Source organism: Pteropus alecto, unplaced genomic scaffold (assembly GCF_000325575.1).
Source record: "Pteropus alecto unplaced genomic scaffold, ASM32557v1 scaffold12, whole genome shotgun sequence".
Classification (NCBI taxonomy): domain Eukaryota; kingdom Metazoa; phylum Chordata; class Mammalia; order Chiroptera; family Pteropodidae; genus Pteropus; species Pteropus alecto.
This window is the reverse complement of record NW_006432669.1, coordinates 2264843-2279310: the sequence shown is the minus strand read 5'-3', so window position 1 is coordinate 2279310 and position 14468 is coordinate 2264843. Positions and strand designations below refer to the sequence as shown.

Genomic DNA, 14468 nt, shown 5'->3' with positions numbered 1-14468 from the left:
CAGGGTCACCGCCAGCCCCTCCCGCCCCGAAGGGCCCTGCCAGCCGCCGCCAGCCGCGCGCTCCCGCCTCCCGGGCCCGCCTGCCGCGCAGCCAACGCTTCGCCACTAGTTGCCATGGGGACGCGGACCGAACTCGCCGCCAACGGGAGTGGGGCGGGGTGGGGGGATGGGCGGACCCGCCGCAGGAGCGGCCAAGAATGGGGCTCCCTGGCCGCAGAAACTTCACCCACGCGAGCGCGACCTCGCAGTCTCGCAGTTTTACGTCTAGTGACTGAGATCACATTCGGGATTCTTTCCTTTTTGTGGCATCCACTGCCTAGCCTAGCGTCCGGCACCCGACAGGAATCTGAGAAATATTTGTTGAATGAATGAACCAACAAACAAAGTGTAAATAGCGGGGGTTGGAGTTGGAGTCTACACCCAAGTTTCTTAAATCCCCTTGGCCCTCCTCCCTCTTACCCACATTTGAAATGGCATGAAAAAGAAATAGCTTTGGGGTAAAGGGAGATGCTTTCACGAAAATGTCTTCCAGTTATGAAGAGCTGGGTTTCTTTTAACAGCATCGCTCAGTGCGCAGCTACTGTGGTCGCAATAACAGCAGAACTGTACCTGTCGTTACCATACAGTGCATTGGGTTCTTAGAACAATTCTGCAAGTTAGGGGTAGCAGACAGTCTTGCTTCCCTTTTAGAGAGAAAGAAATAATTCCTAAGTGGGACAGAACCCAGAGTGACTGGTTCCAAATTCTTTCCTTTTTAAACCGAATTCCAAGAATACTTGATGACAGAAGTTCTGTCACACAGTCCCTGATTTCAAAGAAATATTAGGAAAAAATATATACATGTATGTGTGTTTATACATTTTTTTCCTACTGATATCTCGAGTGAGGTCTATAAACACTTGAATTTTGTGTTTGAAAAATATTCTTGCACTTATTTTAGGAATAAAATTCCTTCCCAATACATACAGTCAGTTAATTTCTAATTCTTAAAATCTTTTATTTTCACTCCACTTTTATAACATTAACATTAATTTGCTACTTTAATGTGCATATCAGTTTAAAAACGACACCAGTCCTTCCATTCAGATTCACCTGAATTTCAAAAGAGCATTTGCTGTTTCGTGACAAATTGAGTTTCATAGATAAATTGTGTAAAAGCAACTCAAGTTATTAGTTCTAACAAGTGTTCCAAAGCTCCCATATTATGATTGAAGAAAGTAATCATTTTATCTTAACTTGAAACTTCCTGTTATTCCGAAAACCTTAGCTTTGTTCTTTACTCTTGTCTAAACTGAATGGGTCAATGTATTTATTCTGACCCAAGAAGGAAAATGGAACTAGGAACAAAATTTAATGAAGTTTCAGAATGTCCAATATCACTCACACAGAGTAGCTCTTTACAATTGCAAGGTATTTTCACATTATTTCCTTAGATACTCTGAAGTACCATGTGACACAAGTCTAACAGGTATTATTACAGCTCCTTTTAGCAGTTTAGGAACCTAAGGTTTAGAAAGAATAAAGGATTTGTCCAAGGTGACACCTCTAGTTCAAGTGCGGCTAAGAACCTAGGTGATCTTACTCCAAGTCTAGTGCTCTTCAAACTATCTCAAATTTAAGGTTCAATAGGTTTCTTTAGCAGTCAGAATCTTGACTAGGTAACTGTAGATGTATTTAAAGCCACATTTTTACCAGAAAGAATAGGTGTGGGCAGGGCTTGCAAAGCATAAGGATATGAGAGAACATACTGTGATGGATTTTAAGAAAATTTAAATATAGCCTAGAACCTACCCCCACCCCCCCATTCAATTTAATAGGAATAATGGCTTTCATTTCAGGCTGAGACTTAAGGCTTAAAATGCAAAGAACTACCTATATCTCCCATCCCCCAAGTAAGAAGTAACTGCAAAAAAGAATTCACCCTGAAATGTATCTATTATTAGATCTTTTTAGGTGAAATTAATGAAGAGAAAAGAAAGTCCCTGAGTTTAAAGGAGGGGAAGAGTCTACAGCCATGCCACCCTGAACAAGCCCAATCCTGTCTGATCTGGGAAGCTAAGCAGGGTCGGGCCTGGTTAGTACTTGGATGGGAGACCACTTAGGAATATCAGATGCTGTAGGCGTAAAAACAAACAAACAAATAAAGGAGGGGAAGAGTGTGAACAGAGTGCTGGTGAGAGCTCAGTCCTGAAAGAGAGTTAGAGGACACAGCAAAATCAGAATAAGATATAAAATATAATCAGAAATGGTTAAAAGAAAATATTTGAGGCATATGTGACTGAAGAATGAGGAAAACCAGCAGAAACACCAGACCACAGAAACAGAACCACAGAAACCTCCGATGTTGGAATCAGATAAAGATTATAAAAAATATGGATAGTATGTTTAAAGAAATAAAAGACAAGATTGAAAAATTTGCAAGGAGCACTGAATATGAAATATGACCTAGCATATTACCTAGCATATTTGAAAAGGAACCAAATGGAAATTCTAAGACTAAAAAAATTACTAATTAAAAAATTAAGAACACAACAGATAGATGTAGCATTAGAGTTGAAACAGGTGCAGAGAGAATTTTTGAACTGAAAAACAGAAAGTTTCAAAAAGAAAGTTTCCAGACTGTAAGGAAAGATAAAGTAATGAAAATATTTTAATATGAAAGTTTTACAACTTTAGTATCTATTAATACAATTATTTATTGTTATGAAAATAAAAATAGATAATATGTATGAAAGTATCCAATACATACCCTGGCATATTGTGGGTACTCAAGAAGCATTTGTCAAATTTGAAATGAAAAAATTACGTGGCTATTTTACAAATCATCTGTCACTTTTTATAATTTCCATTTTTCTGTCAAAATGTTCAAGCTTCTCTTTTAATTTTTAAAACATATTAATTTTAGTCTTTTTATTTTGTGTTTTATAATTCCAATCTCTGAAATATTCGGGATTTATTGCCATTAGTTTTTACTCTTGTCTTGTTTTCTTGTATATTTTATGTTTTTTGACTATGAGATAATATGGGGGGATAACTTTTTTTCTGACATATTTGAGGCTAGGATTGAGGTTGGAGAGATTTACATTTACTTTTGAGGGTTACCTCAGGGCGTGACCAACCGCAAATCACTTTACATCAAATTCTTCACAGGATATTTTTTCAGACAGCACAGGTAACATGAACAAATGAAAAATGAGTGATAAGGTCACTTTGTGATGCACATTTTCAGAGAAAGAATTTTCCTTCACTCAGTACCAAAAGTCAAGATGGTTATGTTTTCTGCTGTTTCATTTTTGTGACTTAAAAAATACATATGCTTTTTATTTCCAAATGGTTTTAAATGTATAGAAAAATTGTGAAGATAATACAGAGAATTCCCATAAACCCCACATCTAGTAGCCCTTGTAATCGACATCTTACATTAATATGGTCCATTTGCCACAATTAATAAACCAGTACTGATATATTATTAGTAATTTAAGTCTGTTCTTTATTTAGATTTCCTTACTTTTTTTCTGTTGCAGTATCCCATTTAGGATACCATATTACAGTTAGTTATCATGTCTGCTTGTCCATCTCTTGGCTATGATATTTCTAAGAATTTTCTTGTTTTTGATGATTTGACACTTTTAAGAGGTGCAGGTCTGGCACTTTGTCAAATATTCCTCAGATGAAGTTTCTCTGGTGTTTTACTCACGATTAGACGGTGATTATTGGTTTGAGGGAAGATCACAGAAATAAACTGCCATTTTTATTACTTTGTATCAAGTATACATAATATTAACATGATTTATTACTGTAAATGTTGATCTTGTTCACCCAGTTGAGATAGTGTTTGTCAGGTCTCTCCACTGTCAAGTTTTCCTCCTTTCCCTTTCCATGCTGAACTCTTTAGATAGAAGTCATTTTGTACAGTTCACACTTAAGGAGTGGGGAGTTACACTCCATCACCTTCTAAAGATAGAGTATGTATATAATTATTTAGAATTCTTTTGCACAGATTTGTCTCACCTCCAGCATTTATTTATATCAGTATAGACTAGTGAATATTTATTGTACACTTTGAATTATATTCCAAAGCTACTTTAGTTTGTTTCTCAAATTATTCCAGTTTGCCATTGAGAGCTCTTTTATTTAACTCCTATGTCTCTCTTCCATACCCTCATAATTGTGGGTTTTAGTTTTTTGTTCTTGTGGTTGTTGTTTTCACTTGAGCATTTCACGCTTTCTGGCACTGTAAGATATTCTAGGCTCATCTTGTAAATGTAAATTCCTGCTTCAGTCCTAGAATCAGCTATTTCTCCATGGAACTATGGTTCCTTTTATTTAGAATGCAATGAGAAGCCAAGATCTGGGCGCTAGGTGTATTCATTGCTATTTTTGTGTCCTCGATTCTAGGCCCTCTTAGCTGACAAAGTAAGGAAATACGTGTATCTATATTAATCCATGTATATACAAATATCTGTGAATATTTCTATGTGTAACCATTCATATCTTTATTAGGCTAAACATGAGTTCCCACTGTAATCTCCAACTCTAATCTATTGCCCACACGGATCACCCTAGCCTCCTCCCCTTGCTTATTTGTAAACTCCTACCCCAACAGTGAAAAACTGGCTCCCACCATCTGCCATCCAATTTGCTTAATTTATACAACTGCAGTGTATAGGTATAGCGGTATTGGAATTGTTTTCCTGTATCCTATGGAAAACAACTTTATCAATTAGAGTATAGCACTTATGTGCAGCTAATTGTGCCTTCAGTCTTATAGTTTCTACTCATTTCCAAAGTTATTTAGGTCAGTAGCTTTTCTCCCTACCTCTTTCAGTGAGGTTATTTCATACATTTGTAACACAATTAGATTCTTTTCTCACATTCTGCATTTCACTCTGGGATCTTCCAACCTCCTAAGTAATTTTTTAAATTACAGACCTTAAGGTTCACTCTTTGTGCCTCATTTACTTGTATAGCGAGTGCAGCCTTTTGGGATCCCAGTTATACACAGAGGTCTTCTGTTGGAATCCTCACCTGGGCTCATCCTGGGCTTTATATCCTGTTGCCCTTCTGCACGTAGCCGTCATAGTATAAGCAGAAATACTCAGAGCAAAGCTACTTTTAGCATTCACTCCCTTGTTAGAGTTCTTGCTTTCACTTGGGTTTTGAAATCTGCTAGTTCCATTTTTTCATTCCAACTCAGCAATATAATGATATTTTATATAATATTTTATTTGTTTCAGTTAGGAGTGTTGTTCAGGGTACCTGAACATGCTGCCAAAAAATGGAAGTGCTTTCTACATTATTTTCATTTTTTTCATATTCCATTATATATAAATGTCTTTTACGTTCCCTCAGCTCTTTATTTTTGAAAACAGAAAGTGTGAAAATTATGAATGGGTTAAATAAATAATGCTTCAAGATCAGACTTCATCTGCTATAAATCGTGATGTTAGTAAAAAATCGAAGAACACAATACAGCCATTTATAAAGTAAGAGAATACGGCTTTAAAATATATTTATAACACAGAATTTTGTATTAGGAAATTCAATTGTTATTTTATTGTTACTTAATTTTATTGAAATGATTTCCATGAATTACTTCCTGTGTATCTCTGAGTGTCGTGTTTTCTGGTTATCATACAAACAATGATTAACGTGCAGTTGGCTGAATAAAACTGAGCTGCAGATATACAAAGAAGTACTTTAAATAAATATTAATGAATAAACATTTTGTCATCACCATGAGAGACTGCAGCACCTGTTTCAGAGAGATACCGGTGTTTTATCCATTTTAGTGTCACCTTTCAATGATCATGTGGAACAACACGCAGGTTGAAGAAAAATGACGCCCAGTACTCTCGTTACTTAGGTTTGTGTTGCAAGACTGCTCATCATGTTGCCACTATTATGCCTCTTTTTGTTTCTGGTATAAAGCATGTTAGCATTGTTGCTATTGCTACTGAATATGAGATGTTATGCCTAGAATAAAACGTTATTCTAGGAAGCATGAGAGTTCAGCATTAAAAGAATGCAAGTTTGCCACATTCAATAGGAAAAAAGAAAACCAAAACATTTTTCTCCTTTTCTTTTCCCAGACTCAAATTAGGAAAACTCTTAGATATGTGGCAGAAAAGGAAACAGTGAAATGTGTATCATGAACTCTAGTTTGCAGTGTCCTCATTACAGTGCCGCTTACTCCATCACGGTTGCATTCTACAGTGCTATGATTTCGTACAAGGCTTGTTAGAAAACAACTTTGACAGTACAGGGGAGTTATTTTCTCTTAAAAATAAATTTACATCATTCTGATGAAACATTTTGGAATGTCACCTGAAAAGTATACTCGCCTTCAATCAGTGGTGACCTCAACATCCAGGAACCAAAATTACCTCTGAAAGTTTTTAAATTGCTTTGTGAAGAAGGCATCAATCTCATTATCCCAGAGTTATGTTAAAATTCATTATTCAGTCCTATTTCTGAACCAACTGGGAGAATTTTCTCTGCTTGACATAAATCCTTAGATGGTAGAGAATGATAATCATTGTGAGAAGAAACGGCATTTTCTTTTCTTTTTCTTTTCATAGTTAAATGTTTCAATTGCATTTTCTTACTTTAACTGGGTATAATTCACTTGCCATTGATGGCTGAATTAAGTTTGTAAACCATGAAGGAAAGGAAAATATTCGTTCCTTTGAAAAAAGAATCAATAGCAGTTAGCAGTGTCCTTCAGGCAGGAAAAACATATAATTTCAATGTTCATCATTTTAAATTGTGGAATTCTTTTCATGAATCCTCCTTTTTTTTTTGAATACACAATATGAAACAACTATACAAATGATTCACATCTAAGAAAGTCAGCTGAACACTATAGAAAGAATATGGGCTTTGAATTCAGACAGACAAGAGTTTGAATCTTGACTCTATTATTTAATAACTATAGGACTGTGGCTAATTTATTTAATCGCATTGGATATTAATTTCCTCGTTTCTATAGTGGGAAATAACAATACTTACGAGGCTATAGTAAATATTGAATTAGGTCAGGTATGCGTATAATGCATTTGTCATGTAGTGGGTACTCCAAAGTAGTTCAAATTAGCATCATTATATTGTTCTTACTAGTATTATTATTATAATTATTACTATTTGTAATATAACTATTCTACTATGTTTAAAATATCAGCGAGGAAAAATATGCAGCAACTTTTAGAAACAGGTTAGCCTGAACGAATTATGAAAAAAATAGCTTAGTCAGATAACACTTGAATGATGATAATTGAATAGTAATAAATGGGAGAGGAAAAGATAATTAAATTAATTGCTGTATAACAAATTATCCCCTAAACAACAAACATTTATTATCCTACAGTTTTTATGGATCGTGCATTTGGTTGTGGCATATCTGGGTGTTTCTGACTCAAGGTCTGTCGTGATTATAGTCAAGATATAGGCTAAGACTGAAATCATCTGAAAGCTTGTCTGGAACTGGAGGATCCACTTCTAAGATGGCTCTCTCACATGTCTGTTGGCAGAGGACCTCGGTTCCCCTCCACATGGACCTTCCCATAGAGTTGCTTGAGCATCCTAAAGACATGGCCGATGGCTTCTCCCAGAGAGAGCGATCTAAGAGAGAGTACACAAGAGGAAGCTGTAAGGCTTTTATGACCTAGTCTCAGAAGTAACACACTATCATTTCTATAATATTCTCTTCATTAGCACCAAGTCACCGAGTCCATTTTAAGTGCAAGGGAAGGCAAACTAGGCTCCATTTTGCGGGGGGAAGAGTGTTGAATGATTTGTGAACATATTTTAAAACTATTCCAACTTGTTCTCTGGCCACAAATTATTAAAATTTATACATGAAAAATATGCTCAGCACCTTCCAAATCCACCCCTCAATCTCAAGTCTCAACTCTTCACAGAATCAGCTTCAAGTCCAGAAATGTCATCTTAATCAGATCAAGATGTGGATGAGGCTTCTTGGGTGTCATTCCTTCAGTGCAGCTTCTTGAGTACGGTTCCTTCTATCCCAAGCCCTGGGAGCTAAAGAAACAAATTATTTGCTCAAATACACACCTGATATACATATGTGGGACAGGTACAGATAACCACTCTAGACATTTTTGTTCAAAAAGAGGGAAAATGGGAGGCTCAAAGCAATCATTGCTCTAAAGCTATTCTGACATCCACCCAGGTGCATGTTAGAAGTTTCTCGATTTGAACTCGGTCTTACTCCTTCCCAGGAATAATTCTCCATGCCTCTTGGCTGCACCCTTGGTGTTCTCATTTCCATCCTCTGAGTCATCCTTCCTTTTCCTTGACAGATAACCTGTCTGGGATCTGTGTATTTTCTCAGTAAAATCTTGGCTTCTTCATTGTGTCCTTTCTCTATCTCCTTCAGTCTAAGCTGCTGGTATTTCTTTAATGATAATTATTTTTAGAAACTCTGTGGGTCTCCTATGAGGAAGCGGATATCTAAGTCCACAAGGCCTTCAGCAAAACCAAGCCTTTAATGAGCCCTACTCTCTCCCACAATTTTAGGGCCTCTTTCTTAAATTATGAACTCAAATAAGAATGACAAGAGATTCGAGGAAACATTTAACTTCAGAGAGACCAAAACAATTAGAAAAAGGTAACACAGAGACAAACGATGTGGGAAGCAGCAGAAAAAAAAACTATAGTTATTTTTAGGGAAATAAGAAAAGGCATTATTATATCTATAACACACATACAAAAAATACATAAAAAAACATTTAGAAAACAAATTAGTGCTCTTAGAAATTCTAAAATATGATATGAGAAATTATAATTCTGGAATAAAATTTAGAATGCATTAATAATAGGTATATAGAAAACTATCGACTAAAAAAAGATAATTATTAATTCTGGAGAAAATGTTATATTATATAAGAAAAGAATATAGTAAAGTACTTGGCTCAGAAAAAAACAATGTTTACATAGACCAAATAATGAAAATCCAAATAGTGATCTATCAAAAATGTGATATAGCTATTTATGTGGTTAGATGAGGGAGGAGAATTCCGTGTGAGTGTTCCATGAAGTTGTGACCTATCTTTAACAGTGGGAAGCGCATAGATAATAACTAACATACAAAATACGAAAGAGTAGAATAAACTTGTTTATTAGAAACATGAAAACTGTGGTAGATATTTGTCATTTCTTTTCAGGTTGTTCACACCTTTTGAACAACATCCTATTATATTTGGAGAATTTACTGCCAGATGAGCCCTGTAACCTCAAAATAAACCCAGAAAATTGTTTCTCAGCGTCCTTTGCAGATAACACAGACACACATAACTTGAGCTCCACTGCCACTCACACGAGATTTTGACTTAGATGTGAGCAACTTGAGGAAGGTGGTCCCTTAAGGAAAACGTTTGGTTGGTGAGGGCTGTGACAGCATCATTCAGCTTTGGCGGGTTGCCACAAGGTTGAGTTTCAGAGCACAATGAGCATCAGTGGGGCAAATCGTGGTAGAATGTGTTTCTTTCAGGGCAGTTTTGCTGTACAGTTATAACTGTTGTTCCTGAAAGCTGGGCATCCCTATGAGCTACGTGATACCCGGAGTCAGTTGTTTACTCCCTAGGAACTAATACCCTAAGAACTATAGAGGCAAATACCAAAAGAATAGCTAAAGAAGTTCAAATGAAATATGTTAAAAAATACTAACTTAGAAAAACAAAATTCAGGAATGGGAAGAAGTCAATCAGGAAACTAATATTTTTCATTGTGAACCTTTGTCTTTCTGTTGGGCTTTTTAATAATCACTATTTGACTTTCTAACCATATGTATGTTTGATAAAAATGGAAATTGAAACAAAAAGAAAGAAAACGAAGAAACAGTGAGAACTATCTTTTGGAGAGTATCAATGCACCCCACAGGTGCTACCACTTTCTTCTCTGTCCGTGGGAGACATTACTAATTGATAATATCTCGCTTTCCCTCCAGAGCCTAGAAACAGACTCACCATCCTTCCCAGTATCTATTTCTAGGTCAATCAGAGTTGAGTCTTCAGATGAAAACTATTTGCCATTCTGGGCGTAAGAGAAAATACTCAGTCTCTCATAGGCCTGGCCCTGGATTTTTTGAGTTTGAGTGAAAGCAAGCCCAGAGTCTGTTTTATGGTTTACCAAATTAGATCATGTATCCCAGTATACCTAATTCTTACAAACACCTTAATTAAAAGATGTAAGTAAGTCATCACTATAGAACCCTATTATTCCCGTGAAATTGCTACAGTCAAAAAAAAGCCATTTAGGTTTCTGAACATCAACATGCAGATATACTTTGAAACTTTACAGCACTATGATTAATAGAATTTAATTACTTAAGAGTTTCCAAAGCAGCGAAATATCTCCACCAGTGGTATTGGCATTACACTTTGTAAGAAAATCATGTTCCTTGAAGTCAACATATAATTAATTCACATTTGGAGATTAGGCTACCATGACAATATGACAATTTAATGAGGTTTGAACAGTTTCAAAAAAGGGATTATTAAAAGGAAGAGAAAAGCAATGCTTTGTGATAGAAAAATAGAATAGTAAAGTTATCTGGACAACTTTTAACTGTCATTTGCAAGGACTTTTTGTCACTCTTTTATCATAGTTTTCATTCTTTCTTTTTTCCATTTCTATTACTACAGCAGTGAGATTATTTGTTCTATGAAGAAAATGCTTTTCTGTACAAAATTCAAGGAGCATACTTAACATCCATCAAGCACAGCAGCTGTTAAAATCTCCTGGCATTTTTCAATGACACTTTTATATTCCTTGGAATTTGATTGTATCTGCCTCATTTTTATATTAATCACATGGCTAGTGTGCAAGGGCAAAAGAGCTCAAATTTTCTGGTCCACAATGTCTCAGAGGATGTCTTATCTCAGGTCCTGGAGAGAGAGTCCTAACAGTGTGTGGTAAATGAACTGTGGGCCAATGTGGGTAATGGTACAATGTGAGACAAAGCATCAGAAAATCTAAGTCCCCAAATTCTGCCAAAACAGTGGAGTGACTTTGAGCAAGCCACTTAACCTCTGAATCTCATCTCTCTCATCTATAAAATGAGATGATTGGGTTTAATAATCTCTCAGATAGGTCCCTGCACCCAAATCCCTTAATATTGATGTGGCATGTTTATATCTTTTAGGATTTCTATGGATGAGTGTTAAAATACAGAAAGTATGTAAGTAGAGTAGCCTGTATTCTCTTAGGGAAACCTAAAAAGCATGCCCAGTGTTAAGAGCAATGCCAGGACAAGTACATGTACATAGGAATCTATTTGGGTAATTTAAGGCTGCTATGGTTATGTATAGTTAAGAAAAAGTATTGAGAAGCTGAGTATCATTTAGAAAATATCTCTGTGAGAATTATCTATGCCAAGAATAAAGCTTCAAGGAAAATGAAACAATAAAATAAAAAGAATGAAGTGACTCGTATATGTTTTTATTTGTTTGTTTATGGACAATGTATGAAAAGGAATTGTGTACTTTTTTGATAAGGAGGTGTAATTTGGTTGAGTAGGATATGAGATGGCAATTCATATCAAAACCTTAGCCCTACGTCACAAATTTAGGCAAATTAACTATTATTTTTAAAATTTTATTATGTTTCAAGTATACAGTACATTGGTTAGACATTTATATTGCTTAGGAAACGATCCCCCAATTGCTCTTTCTCTCCTCTGGCTCTCCACCTAGTCTATATATTAATGCTGATTGCATTCCCCATGCTGTTCTCCCCATCCCTGTGACCACCTAATTATTTTTCTTTATTTCTGCCTCATTATCAGTTAAGTTTTGAAGGTTTAGTGTTTACTTTTTAGTACTATATAATTCAGGAACATAATTCAGCAGAGTGCATAGGGGACCAAGACTCTGAGTCAGACAGAACTGAATTTGAATCTCAGCTCCATGACTTACATTCTGTGTGTTCTTGGGAAAATGAAAAAAAACAAAAAACAAACAAAAAAAACTCTCTCTAACCTTGGTTTCCTCATCTGCAAGGAGTGAACATATTTGTGTCAGAACTCTTCCATTTTTTGCCTGCCTGGCATTCTTTCACCAGTTTTTGGAACCCACCTTTCCTATAGGGACACTCATTCCACGTGGTTAGTTCAGGTAGGGACAGAAACCACTCTGTTTGATTCACATAATCAATCTCAACTTCAAGGATAAGCAAATGACTCAAGGCAGCCAATCAGACAATTCTCTGGGATTTTACTCTCAGAGGAATAGGGAAGATACTTCCTTTCTCTTTGGGTTACTAAGGGAGTAGAATATAAGTTTGAGCCTATGATGTATACCATGGTTGCTAAATGAAGAGACTTTTGGAGAGATAGAGATAGGGATAAGGATAAGGATATAAATAGAGATTTAGATAGAGGTGAGGACAGAGATAGAGATGGGGAAAGGAATAGAGTTAGGGAGAGAAATACGAGTACTGTTAGAGATGAGGATAGAGATAAAGTTAGAGTTAGGGATAGGGACAAAGATAGAGTTAGAGGTAGAGATAGGGACAAGAACAGAGTTGATGTAAGGATAGGATAGAGTAGAGGTAGGGACAGAGACAAGGATGGAGTTAGAGGTAAGGATAGGGATAGCACCTTAACAGCATTTTAGCTCATGAGCCAATAAATTTCTTTCGCTTAAATTAGACTGACTTGGGGTCCTATTACTTAGAACTAAAAGAGTCTGAACACAATACTTACCTGAATACAATAATTAAGGCAAAAATTAAATAAAATAAAGCACGTAAAGCACTTAGCATAGTGCTTGGCAGGGCCAAGTTGCCACTGTACGATAGTTTTATACACAGTAGCCATTGCTAAAACTAATTAAATAAAAACATGCTTTTTTTTTTTTACTTTTATGCCATTTTTTACCCTAAAAATGATTTAAGGTGAAAAAGATAAAACATAAAAATTTAAACAGTATACTATAAAATTCTAGTATTTTTTTTTAATCATTGAGGCTTTTTGTCACAACTAAGGAGTTGAAGCTAGGTTATTTAAAGTAGGGGGCACGCTTCCTGATGGAATGAGTCCCTAGCTGAATCATTCATTTATTCATTCTTTAATTCATTTTTTTCACTCAGCATACATACATTAAGTGACTATAATGTGCTTGTTACAGGATGTACAAGTAAGAAATATCTGAGCGCTTGTTTCCAGAAGCTTATAGTTTCACATGGAGGCAGACATACAAAGTATTTTAATACAGTTAGTTAACTCAGTGCAGAGACATATAAAAGAAAGGACACATGAATTTGCTCTGTCTAGGGGAATCGTGGAAAATTTCAAAGAAGGAGGTGAGCACTTGAGCTGAGACTTGAGTTTCCCAAGTTGTTGAGCACAGGAAGGACTGTCTAGACAGAAAGAGCAACCATGAACCTGAAGCATGAGGAAGCATGGCAATATTGCTGAGATGTGGAGTTTGAAGGTTAGGAGTAATGGTAAATGTGAGGCAGAACAGAGAAGCAGTCATCAAATTTGGCAGGCTTCATGTGTCAAGGATATTAGACAGGCAAAAAGTGGCTCCTGGACAACATGGATGGCAGGGCTCAGAGAAGGGAACAGATGGCATCAAGGGCAGATGTGGAAGAAATCCTTTTATCAGTTGGGATTCAATTCACCTACACGCACAACAGCAGGGAAAACAATACCTTGAATAGGATAGAGGTTTATGTCTCTCTTGCGTAGAATAATCTGAAGATAGCCTGGGAGGAGTGAGGTCCCCCAATGGTCAGAGTACAAGGCTCCTTCCAGCTCACTGTATGAACCTCGTTCAAATATTGCACAAGATGACTGCTGGAGCTCAAGCCATCAGGTAGATTTTCCAGGCAGCAGATTGATGGAGGGGATCCAAGGAGGATCCATTTGTGTCTTATTGTCTAAAATGAGGTTATCTGTTCACACCTAGCTGCGAGGGAGGCTAGAAAATGTGTATTTGTGTGGACAGCAATGTATCCAGCTAAAATCAAGCTTGATGTTACCATAGAGAGTACAAAATGGCTGTTAGGAAGAAATTAGTAGTCCCTGACACACTACTGGAGGGTTGAAGTAGCGTGGCAGAGATGAGGCTAAGAGCAAAGCTGTCTGTCATTTCTCAAAGGGAGGAAGCAAGAACAACTTCATTTGCACAGGCAACAAGGATCAGACCACACTCACATCCAACAGTGCATTTGCTATGTTCTAGCAGGATCTGTATGTGTATGCACATACACACACGCACTTATACACACACACTACACGATAGGTCAAAAATATTGCCTACAGTTCTAAATATTTCAGTTACAGAGATTGATAATAACTATGAAGCAGACTTGTCAATTCTAAAATTCAGAATTTTGGCTTTCTCTTTAATAATGATAGTAATAAAACCAGAAACATCTTTATAAACATTTTAAAACATAAACTCCCATGCTGCACCCCATACAAAAGTTTTCAGACTCAG

The 14468-nt window shown here is 36.4% G+C and overlaps 1 pseudogene; it reads left to right on the top strand.

Moving 5' to 3' along the window:
* The first annotated feature begins 2004 nt into the window (after positions 1 to 2004).
* LOC112476281 lies at positions 2005 to 2123 on the top strand (annotated as a pseudogene).
* Positions 2124 to 14468: the final 12345 nt, after the last annotated feature.